Raw genomic sequence first — 23,068 nt, forward strand, 5'->3', positions numbered from 1 at the left:
CACCGAGAAGCAAATTTAGTTATTGAGTTCTACCAAATTGTGACTTTTCTTAATAAAGAAAATACGATATATTCATTTATGAAAGAGAAATACTATTGAAAAATATATTTTAAACTGAAGTAAATTATTTTAGTTGAATAAAATTATATTTGATGGGGTTGTGACTATTCATGAATAAGGTTGCGATTCTTGAATTAAACAGAAAGGGTGCAACATTTACCTTTTAATTGAAGAGATGCAACTATTGACTCTTCAAGGAAATATGCAACCATATGAAGAGTCACTTTTGTAAGACTTTGTGTATTATGTGGTTTGTTGTGGCCGGCTATTTGGTTCTAATTGAATGCAGGAAGTCTTGTAGGAAAAGGTTTGGATTTAGTTTCAACTCGATAAGGACTGGAATGTGGTTAATGAACCAGTGAATACACTCATTAGAGGACAAGGATTGCTTGTCAGTTTTCCAGATGGATTCTAAATTTCTTATAAGAGAGACAAGTAGATGCCTATGAATATGATGGCCTCTGCTCTCACAAAACCGTGCTCTCTTATTGAATCCAAAGCCCATTGTCGATTGAGCATATACGAGTTTTGACAGAAAGGAGAAGAACTATCATTGGAGTTTTTTGTTATGGCTTCATCTTCTTCAAGTGATGTAGGTACTATTCTTGGTTGTTATCATCGGCTTAGGGCTGTTCATAGAGACTTCATAGTGTCCTCATAGTGCTCTTATAGTGCCATATAAAGCTTCTGTAGTGCTCTTGTAGAGCTGTTCTAGATTTTTTATTAGTCTCGTGATTTATTAACTTTAACTTGATCTCTCAATTGGGCATGGTTATTCTTGCATGTGATATCAGAGACAAGCAACTGATTTTCATGCTATTGCAAGCACTGCAGCTAAAGTATAGTCAACTCAAGGTGTCTTACAACACTCAAAACAACCACTGGACTATGGATGAACTCATTGCTCAATGCGTTCAGGAGAAAAACAGACAAACAAAGAAGTGGTGATGTGAACTTGGTGCAAGCTGCAGTGACAAGAAAGAGACCAATGGTGCTTCTAGTAAGGGTTCTAAGTCTTCTAAAAACCCTTCTAAATCTGCCAAAACTACTGAATCATCTAAGACATCTAACAATCTTGTGAAAATAAAGACAAAACCAAACTCAAATATTTATGGTGCAAAACCAAAGGTCATTTTAAGAATGAAGTGTTTAAGGACTGGCTTAGGAGTAAAGGCAAAACAGGTATCTATATGTGTGTGGAGTGTAATCTGATTGAAATTCCTGCAAAGTCATGGTGTTTTGGTTCTGGCTATTTTGTTCACATAACAAATATATTGCATGGTTTTGAAAAAGGAAAACTAACTGGTCAAAATACTTACAATGTTTTTGTTGGGAGGGAACTAAGGTTGTAGTGGAGGAGACTGTGAACTGAAATCTCTTGTGGTTTTGTTTTACAATTGAATAATGTGCTTTATGTGCCTAAAATGACAAGAAGTTTGATTCTAGCCTAAAAAATGGTTAAAAATGGTTTTGTTTTTCTTGATGATGATAAGTCTATTAAAAAATTTGGGTAAATTACACAAAACTACCTCAACTATGGGTCGAATGACACTTTCATACCTCATTTTTTAAAATGACAATGTCATACCTCATCTTACGAATTTGTGCCAATGTCAGACCTCCGTCAGTTTTTTCTGTTAATTTATCTGTTAAGTGCTGACGTGGCTAGAGACGGGGGCCACTCACTAATCTAGCTGGATTAAAAAATAATTAAATATTATAAAATTATAAAATTAAGAATAGAAAAAACAAAAAAAAAATTTAAATGGCCTAGGGGTGCGGGCCTCCCCTTTCCTCCACCCGCACCAACCTTCTTCTTCTCTTCGACAACCACCAAACCCTTCCCCATCCCCCCAACCTTCCTTGACCCACCCCATCCCCCACATCTTCCCTTCCCTTACCTTTTCCCGTCCTTTTCGAATCCAAACCCTAACCCTAATTCCCCATTTTCAAACAGAAAACCCCAACCTTCCTCACTCGTCCCCCCCAACTTCCCCACCCGTCCACCCAACCTTCCTCCACCACCCTCTCTCTCTCTCTTTCTCTCTCTGAGGAAAAGGGCACAAAATTGCGAGATTTATTTCGGAGCTCGAAAAACTCGCTTCGGCGAAGAGTCGACTAATAACTGAGTCATCGAGAATCGATAGAATCAGGTGTTGGAGCTCTACTTTAATGGCAGAGATCGAGGATTGCTGTGAGAGCTGGTGGTAGAGGTGGTCATTCTCTGGCTGCCTTTGTTGGTTGGCTCGTAACTGTTTAATGGCGGCCATGAGCGAGTTCGAAACGGGCGGGTCGTCGGCGAGTTGGGTTGAGGAAACCCGGTTGAGCGAGGCGCTGAGACAGAGCTCCATAGCGAGAGCTTGAAGAAATGGGTCTGTGGCTGGTAGCGGTGGTGGGTTTGGGTGCAGCAGCATGTGTTGTAGAAGCTGGTGCAGCAAATGGTAGTGGTGGGAAGGGGAAATGTTGGGGCGGGTGGGATCTGGGTTTGGGGTGGTTTTGGTTTTGGGTTGGGGGAAGACGGGAGGGGGAAGAAAGGGTGAGGGGAAAATGGTGCGTAGAGAGGGAGAAGAGAGAGGCGAGAAAGGGAGAGGAGAGAGGAGTCCCACAATTTTATATAAAAAAATAATTTTATTATATTTAATTATTTTTTAATCCAGCTGGATTAGTGAGTGGCCCCTGTCTTTAGCCATTTCAGCACTTAACATATAAATTAACAAAAAAAACTAACGGAGGTCTGACATTGGCACAAATTCGTAAAATGAGGTATGACATTGTCATTTAAAAAAGATGAGGTATGAAAATGTCGTTCGACCTATAGATGAGGTAGTTTTGTGTAATTTACCCAAAAAATTTCAAAGCACAAGCTTGATTTTGTTTTCTTAAACTGTTTCGTTGGTTGAGGAACTTTGGCAACTAAGTTGCACACCTGTTTAAATGAATCACATGCTTTAACTGCAACCACCAAGAGAATGCATAATGAAGACACTTCTTATATGTTGTGGCACATAATCTTGGTCATATTTCAAAAGAAAGGATTTTAAAGTAGTCAAAAATGGATCTCATTCCTAAACTTGTTTTTTATACCAAGTCTAAAAGGAAAATTGACTAACACAAGGAAATTTGATGCTAAAAGGAGTCAAAGTTTAGTAGAAATTACACACAATGATGTTTGTGGTCCTTTTCCAACTAAAACCATTTGTGGAAGTTGGAAACATCAATTTTCAATTATTACTTGTTGGATCGGAGTGTAAAAAGGTGATTCTTCTCAAATAATAATCCATGGTTATTCTTACTCCTATATAATTCTTTTGTGAATTTGATTTAACTTTCTCATAGGGGAGGAGAGTATTTTAATAGGTACATTGAAGTTGAAGGCTCCCTTTGCTATTTTTCTTGAGCAGCAAGACATCATCTTATTGAATTGAAAGCCTAATGACAATTAAGCACATAAGGGTGTGTTTGTTTCACCTCCTTAGAAGGGACTAGCTTGGATTGGCTTAAGTAGGACTATAATACTGTGTTTGGCATGTCCTTAGACTAAAATATGTGGGACTCGCCTCAACTATGGGGCCCTTTGGGGTTCGCTAAAGCAGGGGGACTAGAATCCAATCCCTAAGTTTTGCTCACTGACATCCAGTCCCCGCTTCTTTTATGGTGCCATCACCAAGGCGTCGTGGTGCTTGCTCTTTCGTGGCCTAAGTCCTGGGGGAGGGGGGACAACTGCAGCTCACAGCCAAAGCGGCGTCGCTGTTGGTGGACATTACGGCCAAAATCGGCGTGTCGGTGGAGAACTTGCCGACACTGTGAGCCAATAAACAAATTTTGAGTCCCCAATTGAAAAATCGTATTGAATTTGAAAAACTCAAATGAGCGACAAGTCTTCGAGCTCTGTGGAAATTCCAGTGCTTTCTCTCTCTTTTCTAGAAAGCGGATGTTTGGCTTCCTGCTGCCCTAAGAAATTTGCAGGTTGGGTTGGGTATTCAAATTAGGGAAAACGAAAAGGGATTGAGTTTTTTTTGGGGCATATTTGACAGTTGAGGGGAGAGGGGAGAGAGAGGAGTGGAGGGGTAATATGGGAAATGAGGAAAGATTGAAAATCAATGGAAAGATGAGTTTGAAAGTTCGAAAAATCAATGTGATTTTTATCTTGGTTTTTTTTTAATTCATATGAGTGCTAATTCAATAGAAAGTTGAGTTCCAAATTGAAAATTTTGAAGGCTTTTCAGCTGGGCTTTTGGGTTTCATTGATTTATTGGAAAGTTTTGTTTTTGGGTTGAGAGAATGTAAAATTTGGTTGCTAGGTGTAGTTGGATTCTGCAGAAAAGTTTGATGTTGGGTTCAACTTCTTTGCATCAGAAAATTCTGTAGAAAGTTTTGTTAACAAAAACTTTTATTTCCCTTTTGTCCTTAATTCTGCTTCTTAGTCCGACTTTGCACCAAACGCTTCACTAAGTCAATCCAGCTTAGTCTAGTCTAAGTCAGTCCAGCTTAGTTTATAAAGCTAGTCTAATCCGAAATAGTCTGGTGCAACAAACGCACCCTAACAGTTTTGACAAAGGGGAGAAGGACTATCATTAGAGTTATTCTATGGCTTCATCTTCTTCAAGTTCTGCAGATATGATTCTTGGTTATCATCATCTTTGTGGCTTAGGGCTGTTAGAGAGACTTCATATTGTCCTCATAATGCTCTTATAGTTCCATATAGAACTTCTGTAGTGCTTTTGTGGAGTCGTTATAATTTTTTATAGGGAGTTTTAACAAAATACTTCCGTTACTGTTCACTTTTAACGACAAATCACATTTTTACCTTTCTCTGGTACTATTCACTACACCTTCATTTATCATTTTTCATTAAAACTAAAAAAAAATAAATAAACTTTTTGTTAGTTTTTTTTTGAATTTTATATGTCTCGTGATTTGTGAACTTCATCTTGATTTCTCGATTGGGCATGTTTATTCTTACAACTTTCACAAACATCCTTTGTCGTCGACCTCTTTGCTCCGGCTTGAGGTCGGCGGCAGCCTAACCCTCCCCTCCTCATCCTCCTTTATCTTCCTCGTCCGTCCTCCCTTTATTTTCATCCATTTTGTCTATCTCTTCCTGTTTTTTCGCCCTTATTCCTCTTCCTTTTTCTCCACCCCTGTTTCCTTTCTTTATCCCCTTCTTTCCCTCTCTGTCTTCCCATTTTCCCCTTATCCCCTTTCTCCTCCTGCTCCACCTCAGTTTTTCCCTCTCCAAGCCACCATGGTTGGAGATTTGGTTTATCTATTTATGCTTTTAGCTTTCGTTTGCTTTCTGTCTGAGCATTTTGTGTCTCAGGTTGCTCTGAGCTTGGTCTCAGTTTTCCCTAAGTTTATCTCAGATCTGCTTTCTTTGCCTTGTTCCTCTCCAATCATCGCTCCTCACCGTGAATCTCCTACCATCTACCCTTGCTGCTTCGCAGTATTCAAAGTGCTTTTTGCACTATTTGGTAGGATTATGGGAGCGTTTCCAACGCGGGTAGCTTGCCTACCCCATTTTCCGTTCATCCTTTAGGTTCTTTGGCCCTTTCTCCGGGTGATGGTGACGGATCCGCGGTGGCGATGCGGCTGTGTTGGTAGAGGTGGCTGTCTATGGTTTTCGATTTGGTTGCTGCTTTGGGCTGCTCACTGTGGGCCCTTCTCATTATAATTTTCGTTTATGGTGGTGGGCTTTTGCTTGGCTTTTTTGGACTCTCTTTTGGAGATGTCCTTTCCTTGTATTAGCTTTCTCTTTAATGAAATTACTTTGTTTGTCCAAAAAAAAAAAAGGTATTACCACAGTCATTGGTCAACTAATTATTTGAGTCATACAAGCTTATATGAGTCATATCATACTTAATGAGCCTTTACGATTTGGATTGCTATTATAGTAAGGAGGTGTTTGTATTATGAGATCAGAGACAAGTGCTCATCAACCACGAATACCGTAATAAGACGTAAACTTGTCTTAGAAAAAGAAAACCAAATTCTTGACTCCACCGTTGATTTTAGGTATTTCTAATCCAATTTCACGTGCGGTAACACTGTGTTTTGTTTATCAATAAGTAGTGAATTTAATTGCATGAGTATTTCTTGTATTATAATTTATCTGTGATTAATATAGCAAATAAACCTATTCCAAAAATGAGCACATAGACCCTATTTTCCCAACACACAAGATTTAATACAAATAAAGAGCATTATCCCAAGAGGAGGGTACTTGCAAATAATATTTGAAACCAAATGTTGCAAGAAACTGAAAGATATGGAAGGATCCACATAAGTCAACAGTTCTAGTACTACAAGATCCTATCAAAGATCTAAGCACTCAAAAACCAATTAATTGTGAGATATGGAAACGCCATGCTCTTATTTGGACACTGCATAGAAAGACGTCATGACTCCAAATCACCTTATGATTCTGAAGCATCATGTAAACCTCAATTACTACAATGACACACCAATATATCAAATCTCAAATGACCAAACTCGCATATTGTGAGACTTACAAAACTCGCCTAAAACGAGACTACCACACTTGCTTACGGTAAGGCCAGACAAGTCACAAATTTTGTGAAATTATTGGGCATTTTTTCGTTGTGGAACTCAACTCACTTTTCCCTAAAACACAAAATACCCTTTTTTATTCTTCTGTGGGATCGTTTTGTTTACTTTTGGTTGCATTTTTTTCTACTTTATTTATCAAAAGAAAGAGAGAAAAGAAATACTTATCGGAAGGGTGTTTGCTTGTTAAAGTAGTGAATTTCGTAGTCTATGGAATCAAATGGTCAGATTCTCGTATTGTATCCTTGTCTGCTTGTGATCGACATTCGAGTAAATTAACATAAAACCTATCATCTTGGGATACAAGACAAGTATGTAGTGTTGAGTTTTTTTCAAGCTCTAGAATTTGAACCTTTGCCGTTATAGCATTTAAAGTTGATATACCAGTTAAAGTTGATATAGCAAAGGTTTCTGGTACTTTCAATTGCTCTTTTTTATTGCGGGTGCTTACTAAATTTGGTTTCTCGTTTGCTTTTCTGCCTAGTTGAGGAGGCTTCATCAAGGGGTCCGAGTCAGCTTCAACTTGATGGGACTAAATTTGGTTTTTCGTTTGCTTTTCTGCCTAGTTGAGGAGGCTTCATCAAGGGGTCCGAGTCAGCTTCAACTTGATGGGCTTACTAATTCAATTTTTGCTCTAAGAGGTTGTATTCCTCCTTCTAATGTACTTTATGTAGATGATCTATTCATTTTTTACAGAAGTGATGGTATCACTCTGCGTTATCTGCAAGGTTTCTTAGATAGATATAGTAAAGTCTCTGGTCAATTTGTCAGTAAGGATACAAGTACTTTCTACTTGGACTCTACTTCAAGGCATCGCAAAGTTGTGGTCAAGTGCTAAATGGGGTTCAAAGAAGGCAAATTACCATTTGTTTATTTAGGAGTTCCCATTTTTTGTGGAGGAGGTTTCATCTTCGAGTATTGACAGATGAAGCTAAAGCTAAGTTAACAGGTTGGGAGGGGAAACTTTTAACTATGGTAGGAAGAGTTCAACTTACTTAGTCAGTTTTTTCAGAGTATGCTTTCGCATAATTTTTTTTTATTTATCAGTGGCCTTCTTTCTTATTGAGATCTCTTTCACAATGTGCTTGCAACTTTATATGGTCTGGAACTCAAAGAAGATTGTCACAATTTCTTGGTCTCAAATTTATGCGCCGAAAAATGAGGGTGGTTTGAGATTACGTGATCTTTTCTCTCTAAATACTATGACTCTCTCAAAGCTTGGATGGGTTGTTATTACTTCTTATTCTCTATGGAGTGTTTATTTTTTAGAGCTATTTCAGCTACATGGGCATTTGTTCTCTTCCTGCTACAAGCCATCTTCCATATGGCCTGGTATTAAACCCAATCTTCATATCTTATTTCAGATTTGTCGATGGGTGATTGGGAATGGCTCTAGCACTTCTCTTTGGATTGATAAGTGGTTGGATATTCCTGTTGTGGAGGTCGTTGGTGCTATTGAGCTTGCAGATGCCACTTCCAATGGATGAGGAAAATGACTTGTTAATTTGGGAAGCTTCTACATCTAGAGTTTTTTTTGTTCTCTGATGGCTATGAAATTGTTCGTCAATGAATTCCTATTAAAAGTTGGGCTTCCATTATTTGGCATCCTTTCATTCCACCTCGCCACTCTATTTTAGTTTGGAAAATTCTTTTCAATAAGCTCCCAACAAAGGATCAACTTCAGCTACGGGGCATTCCTCTGATTCCAATATGGCAACTATGTTACAATAATTCGAAGTCCATAAAGCACTTATTTTTTAGTTGTGAATTTGCACAAGGTACGTGCTTGGTTTTGGCTCGCTAGTCAATTTGGCACTATTCTTCCGCTTACGGGTTCCTTCTTGGATTTATGGCTTGCTTTTGTATCAAAGCGGTTTTCTCCACAACTTCGCAATGTTTGGCTAGCATCAGTATTTATCTTATTAATAACTATTTGAAAGATGCGTAACAAAGTGAAGTTTGAAAGTAAGCCTCCTTCCTTTTCATGCCTTTGTCGTTCTTCTTTGGCTTGGATTAGGCAGGTTGGAGTTTTTACTCCTGATCATGTACGTGGTATAAGCAACTTTTAATCTCTCTTGGAATCTTAGTTGAGTCTTGTAAAACTCCATCTATAGTTCATGTTATTTGGCACCCTTCATTCCCTTGGGTGAAAGTGAATACGGATAGGCTTGCTAAAGATAACCCAGGTCCTGTAGCTTGTGGTAGAGTTTTTCAAGATTCTGCGGGATATTTTCTTGGTGGTTTCTACTTGAGCTTGGAGAATCCTACGTCTTTCTATGCATAACTTTATGTCGTAATCCTTGCTATCAAATTACCTCATGCACGATATTGGCAATTTATGGCTTGAAAGTGACTCATCCAGTGTGGTACATGGGTGGGCACGGGTTAGGCCTAAATTTGGAGAAACCGGACATATTTGTAAAACTGTAGTGCACATTATTTTTAATTTTCACACATCTTTTTAATTTTCGACCGTCAGATTGAATGAATTAAAGAATATCAAAGACAAAAATTAATAAAAGAGTGTGAGAAGTAAAAAAATGTGTGTGTATAGCACACCCCATTTTCAAAAATGCAATTTTTTGGATCCTTCAACATACCTCTTGAGATTCTTCCTTTTTTGCAATCAGATTTCATAGGCATGTCGGCTTACAGGTTTATCTCTCCTTCTTGATGTGTCATTTTCTTTTTTACCTAATCCTTTTGGATATTCTTTTCTATTTTGCAGCTTTTCTTGTAGGTTATTACCTTTTAGGTTTTACTAGCAATAATGCCCGCGCGTTGCTGCGGGTCTTAAAACTACTGGACATAAAAGAAGAAAACAGTCAGTGCAAACTTGTAATGGATAGTTTGTAATTAATAGGTTTTTAGTATGTTCATGCTATTTAAACACAGAAAATATAATAAGAAAAAGAAGTTGAGTGTTGGCAAAAAGTGATGTAATTTGTGGCATACCTGTAGTCAGGTCTGTGTAATCGATTTAGTTGTGAACCCTGGTAACATGCATAACTCAGAGAACAAAAAATAGCAGAAACTGAAGAAGAAATTGATGTGCACAGAGAATATACTGCAGTAAATATAAATTAAGGTTAGAAGTGTTTTAATTTTGATATAAATTTGTGGTCGAGAATTATGCATAAAAGGATAACTGCTTTTAAGAGTGAGCATATAATAAGTCAAAACGATTATTAATAATTAACGAAATGTTTGAAGTAAAAAAAATATACATTTGATGTTGAAATTCGATATCATAATGTAACTGTAACTTATTAGAAGTGTTTAAATTGGCATTAACTGGTCTATAACAGTTTGTCCAATTATATTGAATATCATTAGACCATGTTGTGATACGATGTTACTGGAAAACGAATAAAAAATTATATAAGCTATTAGAAACAATATACAATTGTAAATGTAAAGTTGTGTAATTTGATTCTTAATAAGCATGTGTGGATGCAAATTTCTTCCTCCTTGATCTTGGACAATTTTACACCTACAAAACAATTAACACCTTAGGTTAAGGCCAAGAGCCTCACGCGCCCACGATGAATGGGGGGGCTTTGGCTGAAGAACCTCCGATGCCAAAGTTAGAATTTAGAGAGAAAGAGTGTTTAGAGAATTTTGGGATTTTTGCCAAAGTGTTGGAATTGGCTTTTTGGTGAGAATGAGAGTATATTTATAGGGATAGGGGGTGGCTAGGGTTTTTTGGGTTTAATTTAGGTTTAATTAGGAGTTACCAAATAATTAGCCAATAACTCCCTAATTAACTTGGCTAATTATTTGTCATACAAAGGAAAAAAGGTAGAAGGAAAGGCTGACTTCTTTTGGGGATGAAAGTTAACCGGCATTTTTGTGGGAGTTAGGGTAAAGTGAATGATCTAAATGGTAATTAAGGGAATAATTAGCTAATTAACCCATTAATTAGCTATTTATCATTATTTTAGAAGGAATGTTTTAGGAATTATGGAATAAGTATAGTATTTAGCTAATTGATTAGCTAAATAATGAAATAGGAAATATATGAATAAATTAGGTTTTAAGTTGATATCTATTTTGGGCACTTTTGACTTGGTTGAGGGATAATTGCCCGCTGCTTGCGCGTAGAAATCCCGGTATGCCCCAAAGGTAGTTTTGTCTTCTTTTGTCAAAAATCCACGTGTTGTCTTGTGAATATTTTTGGCTCCACAAATGCCCCCACACATGTTGGGCTGCTCGCAGAAAAGGGTAGCAGGTGTAGAGATCTTCTTGTTTTAGGAAACTTAGGACTGCTTCCTATTTTGATGTAGATTCTCTCTTTAATAGGAAATTAGATCCTTCTAGGAAAGGGAAATAAATTTCTCTCAAAGCCTATTTAAGTCCACCTTAAGTGGGTTATTAAATCAACTTTGGAGAGCGATTTATTCTACCCTACAAGAGAAAGATAGCTTAGAGGATATTTGTTCCCCCTCCTCTAGCAATTTTCTACATCTTGCCCGTGTAAAGGACCGTCTTTCGTTGCTTTCTTCGTCTTCTTCGTGCCGCACTGAGGTAAGAAAAAATTAATTTTCCTTGTCTTCTTCTTGGATGGTGCTACCTCAGGGCAGCCGTCGGGGTGGTGCAGCACGTCGGCTGGCATGGGCCAGGAGTCGGCTCGGCAGGGGTTGAAGAGGTATTGTGGTAGGGACCACTGCTTTAAGCTACTCGACTTGGCTAGAACCAATGGTAGCTTGTATGGCTGGGGCCACGGATTGTGATGCTGTGGCGCAGTACTAGGCGAGTCACATGGCTCATGTCTTTTTGGGCTTTTGGACATGACACGAGCTAGGCAGGTGATTGAGAGAAATGAAGAGGTTGCAGGCCTCATGAGCTGCTGGAATGTTGGGTTGAACTCCCCTGCTGGGTACCACGAATGGTGTTGGCTACTTTAACTCTCTTCATCAGGAGAAATGTGAGCTGCTCCCAAAATAAGAGGTGAATAGGATCAAGGCGGATGCATTGGCTCGTCCAATCACCGTTGTGGATCCTACTGCAAGTGAAGGTGGGAAAAGGGATCTTCCCTGCCTGCTCAAGAGATGCCGGCTAAGAAAAAATCAAAGACTTCTTTCACTGCTTATGCAAAGGATGAAAAGTTGATTGCTGCTTATAATAAAGTGATCCACTTCAAGAGAATCGTTGATAGGCTTGAATCCCAAGTGTTGGAACTTCAAGGTGTACTGAAGATCAACGAAAGTTTGAAAAAAGAAATGGATGAGCTGCAGCGCGTCCATGTTGGTATTGGTGAAGTAGTTGGAGAAGTTGGTGCCTATGCTGGAGCAGTCGAGGGTGATGCCGCTGCTAAGAGCTTCGCGGCTGCTGAAGGTGTGGCTACCGAATAGTCGTAGGATGTCCAGGCTGCTAAAGTGTAGTCATCTAGGTAGCCTTTAAGATTTTCTTTGTTTTTCCTTTTAGCTCTTGTTTTGCTTGAACTCATTTGGCCTTTGCTAGTCGTTTATAAACATGTTTTCCTTAGCTTTTCTTCATTTTTGCTTCTTTTGTTCATGCCCTAACCTTTAGACTTGATAGACTAGTGGCAAGCATGCTACTTTTTTATAAGCAGACAAGCTCGCGTAGCCTATGCAGCAGTAGGTGTTGGTGTAGAACTTTGCAAAGTTGTTAGCCATTGGGTTGGCAGCCAGATGCCTTACTTGCAGAAGTAGACAAGTCCGCGTAACCACTAGGCTATTAACCTTGACTTTCTCCAATTTCGTAGGTTGCGTAGCAAGTATCACAACACTTTAGGACTTGGTGTAGGTTGTTCCGCGCTTGGCAGAAGTGAAGCTTATTGACTACGTAGCATGTCGGCAGTGGATAAAACTTCGTATATGCGTGCTAGCTTGTTTAACCTTTTACAAGAATGTGCGGTTATATAAGTCTAGTGCGGCTTTACTGCTCGAAGGGCAAGCCGTAGGCAGTCTTCCGGAATTCGTAGGCTACCTTAGTGCACTCGGTAGCAGCTTTCGGATTCCAGGGCAGCCGTCCATCGGATGTACTGCGTAATGTGCCCTCTCCGTCTCTAGGGCCCGGTTCCCCACGGATTAGGCCAAGAGACCCAAAATTCTTCAGTTAGCTAAGCCTTGAAAAAGGCCATTGCGGTTACTTATAGAAATCCCTGCATAAGCCATCCTGCATCTAGTTATACTAAGGCAGCCCGGTTCATCCACGTCTGGATATTCGGAGTGTAGAGTTTATCCTCTCATTCTTGGAGAGCTGACCCATGTGGGTGTTGGGGAATTGGTTTACCCTCTTGTGTTGGAGAGCAATTAGTTTACCCTCTCGCATTGGAGAGCATGGTTGGTCCCTCGGGGGGCGCAATTCCTGCGGTAAGTCCCTAAGAAGGGCGCGGTCTTCTTTTGAAGTGCAGAAGTGATCAGTTGTTGTAAGTATGCAGCCAAGCCAAGTCGTGATTACTTCTAAATTCCTCATTGAAAAACGCGTTAAACGAACGAGAACTTAAATGTAAGGTAAGAACTGCATAACAACTGGATAATCCTCGGCTGGTGAGGTAGTGCCCATCGAGCTGCTTGAGTCTTCGGGCTTTGATGTAGCGAGAGGTCACACATGGTACTTCCTCAGATTGTAAGCGTTCCACTGTTTTTCGATCTTTTTGTTGTTTTATGGTGGCGAGGGTGTAATTGTTCTTGCCACCTACTCTGCTAATCTTGTACGGACTTTCTCATATGGGATCCATATTTTTGGAGCCTTTTCTGCTGGCAATGATGAAGGTTTTTCTTTTGACCAGATCTCTGGGCTGGAACTGTCGGATCTTGGCCTTTTTGTTGTAGCTGGAGAGGAGCTGATGCTGGTAGGCTGCAATGCGAGTGATAGTCTGTTCGCGCCTCTCTTCTGCCAGATCTAAGCTTGTGGCCATCTCTTTTCGGTTGCTCGTCTTTTGGTTGTGCGATATGCCCATAGACATCCTTGGAGTTCGTCTGGCCATTTTCTTTTCTTATTGGTGGGGGATTTCTTGTGGCAGTTGAGGATCATCTTAGTGGATGCTTTGGCCCGCCTATTGCCTTGAGGATATCTTGGCGTAGACATGTGCTGCTTGATGCCATATTTTTGGAAGAACTTCGCCAAATCTTTGCCCACGAATTACGGGCTGTTGTCGGTGACGATGGATTAAGGGATGCCAAATCAAAAAATGATACTCCTTCATATGAAGCGCTCTATGTCCGTCTAAACCATGATCGTCATGGGCTCTGCTTCTACTTATTTGGTGAAGTAGTCGGTTGCCACGATCATCATGTCTTTGCCCCTGGTAGTCTGGCTGGTGATTAGCTAGGACTCGGAATGAATAGAAAACTCTTTCACCACCAAGTCTTTTGTCATTCGAATGCCTGCTAGTGGGGCTTCGTACTCTGCTTCGTTGTTAGATGTTTTGAAGCTTAGAGTGATCGCCTGTTTGAGCATTGAAACGTCTAGGGTGGCAAAAACCATGGCTGCTCACGAGCCTTCGTAGTTGGATGCGCCGTCGCATGCAAACGCCAGAAATCTCCATTGAGGGAGCATGTGTGGCTAAAGTGTGCTCGGCTGCCTTCGGGGCGTCGTTGGGCCTAGTTGTTGCGTTCATCAGAAAACTTTGCATCTGCCAGGGTCTACGCCTTTATCGTCGCCGGTTTGGATTCGGCCAAATAGTGCGTCATGATGATGACTGCTTGCATTTGAAGGTAAAACTTAAGCTTTTGGGTTACAACAATTATCGCCAAAGTTAGCTTTTGAATTTTTAATAGCATCAATGAGAGCTTTTGAACTGTAGAATACAGGTAGTCGGGCCTCCATCTCTTCTCGCATGATAGTAGAGCTTATTGCTACTTTAGATACAGTCAAACATGTGAATAAGTCATCCGTTGCTTCTAGAGAGGTGATGTCGGGTACTTCTTCAAGTCATTGAATGTGCATTGGCGAGCCTCATCCCAAAGTACATGCTTCTCTGCCAAAGAAAAAGAGTCTGCTAAAGTTAGATCTTCTTTCATGATCAATTTTCTGAATAACGGGTGGTCTGCTAGAAGTCATTTTTAGAAGGTTGCTCTAGCTATCGAGTCGTTGCATCCGACTATTTTTGCCTTCTCTACTTTGAACCTCCTCACATAGTCGAAGCGACTCTTTTGGGTTCTTCTTGACGTCAAACAAATGGTCAGACTTTTTTTTTATCGAGCGATAAGATGAATATTCTTTGGTGAAAACCAAAGAAAGTTGGTAGACATTCCAGATGGATTGTGGCGGCAGGGTGTAGAACCAATCTTGCGCCTCGCCTTGTAGAGTGGTGGCGAATATCTTGCACATGAGATCATCGTTGTTTCGATAAAGGATCATTGCGCTTCGGTAATGCTTTAAGTGTCTCCGGGTCTTCATCCCTTTTGAAAGATGTGAAATGTGGCATGCTGAACTCGCGTGGAGGCTCTGCCTACTCGATCTCGTCCGTGAAGGGTGACCTGCTTATGTTGGTCATGTTCCGTCGTAGTGCCTCATCGGTGACCTCGTTGCGTTGGAAATCATGCAATCGTTTGGTCAATAATCTCTCTACTTCTTTCTGAATTTACCTTTGTTGGGGTAGCGGAGCTCTCGGCTGCCCCCAGCCATGACTTGCTGGTCTAGGCTGCTCTTTCATGTGTTTGGCTTGTCTATGCCGTGGATGCAGTGCATGTGGTGCGTTCCTAGCAGGAGAGCGAGTTCTTCGCAGGCTGCTGGTTGAACTTAAGCGGGATTGAGTGACTGCTTCTTTCTGTCCGTCGTGCTGCCTACTCTGATGTGAGGTGGAGAATGCTCCTTGTGGGCTTAGCCGCGAATGGACACTTTGTCCGGAAGGTTGCTTATGTTGACTATCGGAGTATAACCCCAACCATGAATGTATGCTCATCCGTGGGCCTAGTCGAGAGTGCATGCTATTCCGCGCGCTAAGACGGCAATGTACACTGCCCAAACGTTCGGCTCGTGGCTGGTCGAATGGCTGCTTGCCGGGACGCTGCTGGAAAGGTCTGTCTGCCCTTGTCCTACTTCAGGATACCTCATCCGGGGCACGTTAGATCCCGATACGTTGCAAAAGCTAATTCACCAAGGTTGTCTGTTATGAAAGGGTGCTCGTCAACTCTATGACTTGTCGAGACAAGTGTTGTTCGCCATTTGGATTGGAAGAGCTTGGAAGGAATGCACCTCCTTAGGCAGTGGAAGGGTGGTAGACTCCAGGCGCGAGATTTGAGTTGGAAAATGTCAAATCCGCGAAAAAATGTGGTGAAAATGCCCACAGCTCGATGGTAGGTCCGGATGGTTGAGATAGTCTTGGGCCGACTTGGGCTGCTTGGAAAGCCCTAAGAGCAGGCTGGGCCGTGAGAGTGGGCTGCTCGACTGGAGCTGGCTGGGCCACAGGAGTGGGCTGCTCGTCGGGAGCAGGCTGGGTCTCGAGAGCAGGCTGTTCGGCAGGAGCAGGTTAGGCCGTGAAAGTGGGCTGCTCGACGGGATTAGCTAGGACTCGGAATGAATGGAAAACTCTTTCACTACTAAGTCTTTTGTCATTCGAAGGCCTGCTAGTGGGGCTTCGTACTCTGCTTCGTTGTTAGATGCTTTGAAGCTTATAGTGATCGCCTGTTTGAGCATTGAAACGTCTAGGGTGGCAAGAACCACGGTTGCTCACGAGCCTTCGTAGTTGGATGCGCCGTCGACATGCAAACGCCAGAAATCTCTATTGAGGGAGCATGTATGGCTAAAGTGTGCTCGGCTTCCTTCGGGGCGTCGTTGGGCCGAGTTGTTGCGTTCATTAGAAAACTTTGCATCTGCCAGGGTCTACGCCTTTATCGTCGCCGGTTTGGATTCGGCCAAATAGTGCGTCATGATGATGACTGCTTGCGTTTGAAGGTAAAACTTAAGCTTTTGGGTTACAACAATTATCGCAAAAGTTAGCTTTTGAATTTTTAATAGCATCAATGAGAGCTTTTGAACTGTAGAATACAGGTAGTCGGGCCCCCATCTCTTCTCGCATGATGGTAGAGTTATTGCTACTTTATATATCGTCAAACATGTGAATAAGTCCTCCGTTGCTTCTAGGGAGGTGATGTCGGGTACTTCTTCAAGTCCTTGAATGTGCATTGGCAAGCCTCATCCCAAAGTGCATGCTTCTCTGCCAAAGCAAAAGAGTCTGCCAAAGTTAGATCTTCTTTCATGATCAATTTTCTGAATAGCGGGTGGTCTGCTGGAAGTCCTTTTTAGAAGGCTGCTCTAGTTATCGAGTCGTTGCATTCGACTATTTTTGCCTTCTCTACTTTGAACCTCCTCACATAGTCGAAGCGACTCCTTTGGGTTCTTCTTGACGTCGAACAAATGGTCAGACTTCTTTTTGATCGAGCGATAAGATGAATATTCTTTGGTGAAAACCAAAGAAAGTTCGTAGAAATTCCAGATGGATTGTGGCGGCAGGGTGTATAACCAATCTTGCGCCTCGCCTTGTAGAGTGGTGGCGAATATCTTGCACATGAGATCATCGTTGTTTCGATAAAGGATCATTGCGCTTCGGTAACGCTTTAAGTGTCTCTCCGGGTCTTCATCCCATTTGAAAGATGTGAAATGTGGTATGCTGAACTCGCGTGGAGGCTCTGCCTACTTGATATCGTCCGTGAAGGGTAACCTGCTTATGTTGGTCATGTTCCGTCGTAGTGCCTCATCGGTGACCTCGTTGCGTTGGAAATCATGCAATCGTTTGGTCAATAATCTCTCTACTTCTTCCTGAATTTACCTTTGTTGGGGTAGTAGAGCTCTCGGCTGCCCCCAGCCATGACTTGCTGGTCTAGGCTGCTCTTCCATGTGTTTGGCTCGTCTATGCCATGGATGCAGTGCATGTGGTGCGTTCCTAGCAGGCGAGCAAGTTCTTCGCAGGTTGCTGGTTGAACTTAAGCGGGATTGAGTGACTGCTTCTCTCTGTCCGTCGTGCTGCCTACTCTGATGTGAGGTGGATGATGCTCATTGTGGGCTTAGCCGTGAATGGACACTTTGTCAGGAAGGTTTCTCATGTTGACTATCGGAGTATAACCCCAACCATGAATGTATGCTCATCCGTGGGCCTAGTCGAGAGTGCATGCTCCTTCGCGTGCTAAGACGAGAATGTACACTGCCCAAACGTTCGGCTCGTGGCTGGTCGAGTGGCTGCTTGCCGGGACGCTGCTGGAAAGGTCTGTCTGCCCTTGTCATACTTCAGGATACCTCATCTAGGGCACGTTGGATCCCGATACATTGCAAAAGTTAATTCACCAAGGTTGTCTGTTGTGAAAGGGTGCTCGTCAACTCTATGACTTGTCGAGACAAGTGTTGTTCGCCATTTGGATTGGAAGAGCTTGGAAGGAATGCGCCTCCTTGGGCAGTGGAAGGGTGGTAGACTCCGGGCGCGAGATTTGAGTTGGAAAATGTTAAATCCGCGAAAAAATGTGGTGAAAATGCCCCCAGCTCGATGGTAGGTCCGGATGGTTGAGATAGTCTTGGGCCGACTTTGGCTGCTTGGAAAGCCACGAGAGCAGGCTGGGTCGTGAGAGTGGGCTGCTCGACTGGAGCTGGCTGGGCCACGGCAGTGGGCTGCTCGTCGGGAGTAGGCTGGGTCTCGAGAGCAGGCTGCTCGGCAGGAGTAGGTTGGGCCGTGAGAGTGGGCTGCTCGACGGGAGTAGGTTGGGCCATGGGAGTGGGTTGCTCGACGAAAGCAGGCTGGACCACGGAAGTGGGCTGCTCGTCGGGAGCAGGCTGGGTCACGAGAGCAGGCTGCTTGGCAGGAGCAGACTGGGCCATAGGAGTGGGCTGCTCAACGGAAGCAGGCTGGGCCACCGGAGTGGGCTGCTCGACGGAAGCAGGCTGGACCACGGGAGTGGGCTGCTCAACGGAAGCAGGCTGGGCTACCGGAGTGGGCTGCTCGACGGAAGCAGGCTGGACCACGGGAGTGGGCTGCTCGTCGGGAGCAGGTTGGGTCACGAGAGCAGGCTGTTTGGCAGGAGCAGGCTGGACCTCGGGAGTGGGCTGGGTCACGAGAGCAGGCTGCTTGCCAAGAGCAGGATGGGCTGCGATAGCAGGTTGCTTGGTGGGAGCAGGTTGCTTGGTGGGAGCAGGTTGCTTGGTGGGAGCAGGCTGGGCCGCGAAAGCAGGTTGCTTTGCGGGAGCAGGTTGTTTAGTATGTGATGCAAACGAATGCGAGGCCTGGGCTCGGGCCCGTGCAAACTTGGATGGCACGACTTGGGCCGTGGCCTTGGTGCCGTGAGCCTTGGATGGCACGGCTCGAGCCGTGGTAAAGGCACCATGGACCTCGCCACGGGTGGCTACCGAGGTAGCCACTGTGATGGTTCCCATGGTGGAAACTCGTGGTGGTGGTGCTGCTCCACTTATTGTCTCATTTAGCCTCACGGATCTCCGCAATCCCATTTCTTGAACATTAGAATTTTCACTTGTGGAATTTTCTAAATTTCTAGCCATTATATTTTGCTTATACGTTTTATCAAAGAACCTTTGCAAGTAAAAAATTCTAATAATAAGAACGTATGAAAAATATTCAAATGGACTAGAAAATAAAGAAAAAACCTTTTTGTGCGAGAGTCTTCTACGAGTATGGATTTCAACTCTCAATGAAAGCACCAATTTGTGGATGCAAATTTCTTTCTCCTTGATCTTGGACAATTTTGCACCTACAAAACAATTAACACCTTAGGTTAAGGCCAAGGGCCTCACGCGCCCACGATGAATGGGGGGGGGCTTTGGCCGAAGAACCTCCAATGCCAAAGTTAGAATTTAGAGAGAAAGAGTGTTTAGAGAATTTTGGGATTTTTGCCAAAGTGTTGGAATTGGCTTTTTGGTGAGAATGAGAGTATATTTATAGGGATAGGGGGTGGCTAGGGTTTTTTTGGGTTTAATTTAGGTTTAATTAGGAGTTACCAAATAATTAGCCAATAACTCCCTAATTAACTTGGCTAATTATTTGTCATACAAAGGAAAAAAGGTAGAAGGAAAGGCTGACTTCTTTTGGGGATGAAAGTTAACCGGCCTTTTTGTGGGAGTTAGGGTAAAGTGAATGGTCTAAATGCTAATTAAGGGAATCATTAGCTAATTAACTCATTAATTAGCTATTTATCATTATTTTAGAAGGAATGTTTTAGGAATTATGGAATAAGTATAGTATTTAGCTAATTGATTAGCTAAATAATGAAATAGGAAATATATGAATAAATTAGGTTTTAAGTTGATACCTATTTTGGGTACTTTTGACTTGGTTGAGGGATAATTGCCCGCTGCTTGCGCGTAGGAATCCCGGTATGTCCTAAGGGTAGTTTTGTCTTCTTTTGTCAAAAATCCACGTGTCGCCTTGTGAATATTTTTGGCTCCACAGCATGCATATATACCGTTTGGATATGAAGAATTAAAAAGCATATAGAGCTCTGCACTTAGTTGAGGTAAGAGTTTAGATGATGGGAATCCATGCTGATAATTTGTTGAGGAAAACAAAACTTTAGTTTGATGTTCAAGCAGATGGGAACAGACAGAAAGAACAAAAGGCAAAATACATAATAAAAAGAAGATGATGTCCAAAGATTGGAAAAGCAGGTTAAGAAGTAAATTTATGTTTTATACCGACTAAAATGATAGTCAAATTTGCAGCAAGCTATCTTTGAATGAATAAAAAATAGGGTAAAAATTGTAGGCAAATTTGATCAGGTGAACTAGAGAAAATTGAAAACCAGTATTAAAAATGCATCACAAATGAGAATATGGTGTAAAATGATATGTAAGCCAGTTTTGTATTGATTCTAATGTAAATATGGGAAAAAGGATGTTCAAAGATGGATCCGATAGAGCTGATTAGGTGTCTCTGTGTAACACAAAGATACTATTTGCTCAGTTATTTCAGCTTTGATCATTTGGATAAATAATCATCACTTCCATATTTTCCCTTCGGTGGGATGACAAATGGTTTTAAAGGCTGTAAATTGAAGCTGCAAAAAACAAAGAGCATCACATGCTGAAAACAAAAAGAAAACCAAATTGTAAGCGTAGACAGAGCAGGCAAAACATAAAAGAAACCAAAATTTGAAAAATTGTTCCATGCGGACACCAAATGTTTCAAAAGGTTATCAAAACGGAACAAAATTGGTTAATTTGTTATGTAAGCAAAGCAAAGAAAGGAGTTGGATTGAAGCTGATTTAAGGCTTTTTCTGACTTGGCCAACCTATGTGGCTAGGGCTTCAAACACTAAAACCCTGTACAATGCACATAAAAGTAACCACCGCCGGGTAAGCAAACATGAGTTACTTTCATCAAAAATTAAAACTAAAAACATAAACTTCTGTTGATCCTAAAAACTACCAAACTTACGTGGCGCGCAGGCCGAGTAATCTATAAGCTAACTACGTCCTTCAGTGAATGCGGGGCGTGCCAACTCGTCGGCCGAGCTCGGCCGAGGAGTAAAATTTGTTGATGTTGCGTTGGGTGCGCGGCTGACTTCTGCGTCTTGCGATTGCGACCGAGGAAGGAACACGTCTCGGCCTCGTGGGTTCTCGAACCTGAAGACAATGCTACTATTCTTACGAAGTTCACGAATCACCGTCGTCGGATTCGGTCACAGTGATGTTATTCGTCAGAGTAAACTCATGCCGAATCGACACCAAAGTGTAAGGGCACAAATACTCAAAGCGAATATAAGTCTTAATAGTGAACGTGGTTCGACCGTCTGAATGCCGAACTCTAAATCCCACTTGAGAGTATCCAATCATAAAATAACTCGGCGTGCAATGCGTCGAGAATGCGTCGAGCTCAGTAAGCTGTAACACCTCACTTCGCCGAGAAGGCTAATGAGATGACCTCGATCAATAAGGATTCGGAAATCCTTCTCGACCGAGACTTGGATAGGTAACCAACCGCCCTCGCCGCAGTGCTGTTGATGCCAACGGAAGATGCTGCGAGATCGGCTGATTCTACGGCGACAGAGCTATCCATGCTGACTTAAGATATCACTGGTTGCTTTCACAGTGTTGTTAATGCCAACGGAAGATGTGTCAGCGAAAAGAGAAAATAAAAATCTCAAAGTTGTTGAGAAAGTTTGCGCAGGGCAGTTGTGTGTTGAATTGGAGGGGCTTTTTCTGTCGTATAGCATCTTGTATTTATAGCATTTTGTACTTGCTTGGCACGGCTGGATAACTGTGTAAAGTCCGACTGCAACTCTGACTCTGTAAAATTGATCCGTGTGAAATGCCAAAGCCTATCCTCTAGCTTTTGTGACTTTTCAAACCCTATAAAAGCCTATCCAAATAAAAGTCTTCTTATCATCATAGCCTAGCTTACCTAGACTCATTGTCTTATCCATCATGTATATTTCCCCTGACAAAGACCACATGCATGCATGATGATCCCTTCATCAGCTTAAACTCTAAAAAACAATTGATGAAATTCATCATCATATCTCAAGACAAGGCTACGTGCTTCAACCCTGTCCATGAATCCAAAGTCCATTTGAATTGTACCATCCACATCGAACATATCACATATTAAGTTTAAATATCCTAGTTATTATTAAGAGATAATATTATGATTAAAATCACAATATCATTCCTCAATACTAAGAATCGTTTTAATCACTTTATCATCCACCGGCCTAAAATCCTGCTCATTCAAGGGTCTCGATTGCACGGGCCGATGGTGTAAAATCGGGTCCAAACAACTTCAAACAAGCAAAATCTGACAACTAGCATATCAATCCAAAATAAAAACTTCCACCACCAACAGCATAAACAAATTTAAAACCACAATTAAAACTAATGTTGACTGTCATCCTCTCCATGTTTGTGTTCCCTCTGCCGGATAAAAGCGACGAAGACAAAGCTTTCCAAAATTCTAATAACTCTACATATTATCAATTTCCCAACAAAACACATAGGTTCCAGCACTAATAGCATAAAAAGTTTTAAAATTCTTCCTCTCCCTGTTCTTAAGACAGAAAGACAAAGCTTTCCAAAATTCCAACGAATCCTCTCATTTCTTCCCAAAAATTATAAGTCCATTTTAATCCTACAATTATTAATGCATTTCGAAACTGGAAAAAAGCAGGACATAAAACTTACCCAGAATATAAGAGCAGCGTCACAGGTGCTAGCAAATGTCAGATTTATTAACAGAGCAACCAAATGCAAAATGCTCTTTTAGCCGGGAAATGCCTAATAGAGCACCACAACTGAAAGAACAATGAAATCGTTAGGTTTTTTTTTCCAAATAAGCAAAAATCCAAAATAAAAATTGAAAGACAACCATTATAAAATACACCTTAGCTGAATAACATCTGTTCCGCAGCGATCTGATGACGGGCCGCGACCAAAACGGGTTGGAAATCGGCCAAAGTTCAGCCACAACCCAAAAATCTCAGACAGAAAAAAAAAGAATAACACTCTGAATTATTGACCCCCCGATCGCAACTTTGGAAAC

The 23,068-nt window shown here is 41.8% G+C and overlaps 1 non-coding gene across 1 annotated transcript; it reads right to left on the reverse strand.

The window, feature by feature from the left end:
- Positions 1-20,435: 20,435 nt before the first annotated feature.
- LOC114822831 (small nucleolar RNA Z103) lies at positions 20,436-20,538 on the reverse strand. The gene has a single exon (XR_003771020.1). It is a non-coding gene; the product is annotated as a small nucleolar RNA Z103 (small nucleolar RNA).
- Positions 20,539-23,068: the final 2,530 nt, after the last annotated feature.

This window comes from Malus domestica, chromosome 17, assembly GCF_042453785.1.
Source record: "Malus domestica chromosome 17, GDT2T_hap1".
NCBI classification, from domain to species: Eukaryota; Viridiplantae; Streptophyta; class Magnoliopsida; order Rosales; family Rosaceae; genus Malus; species Malus domestica.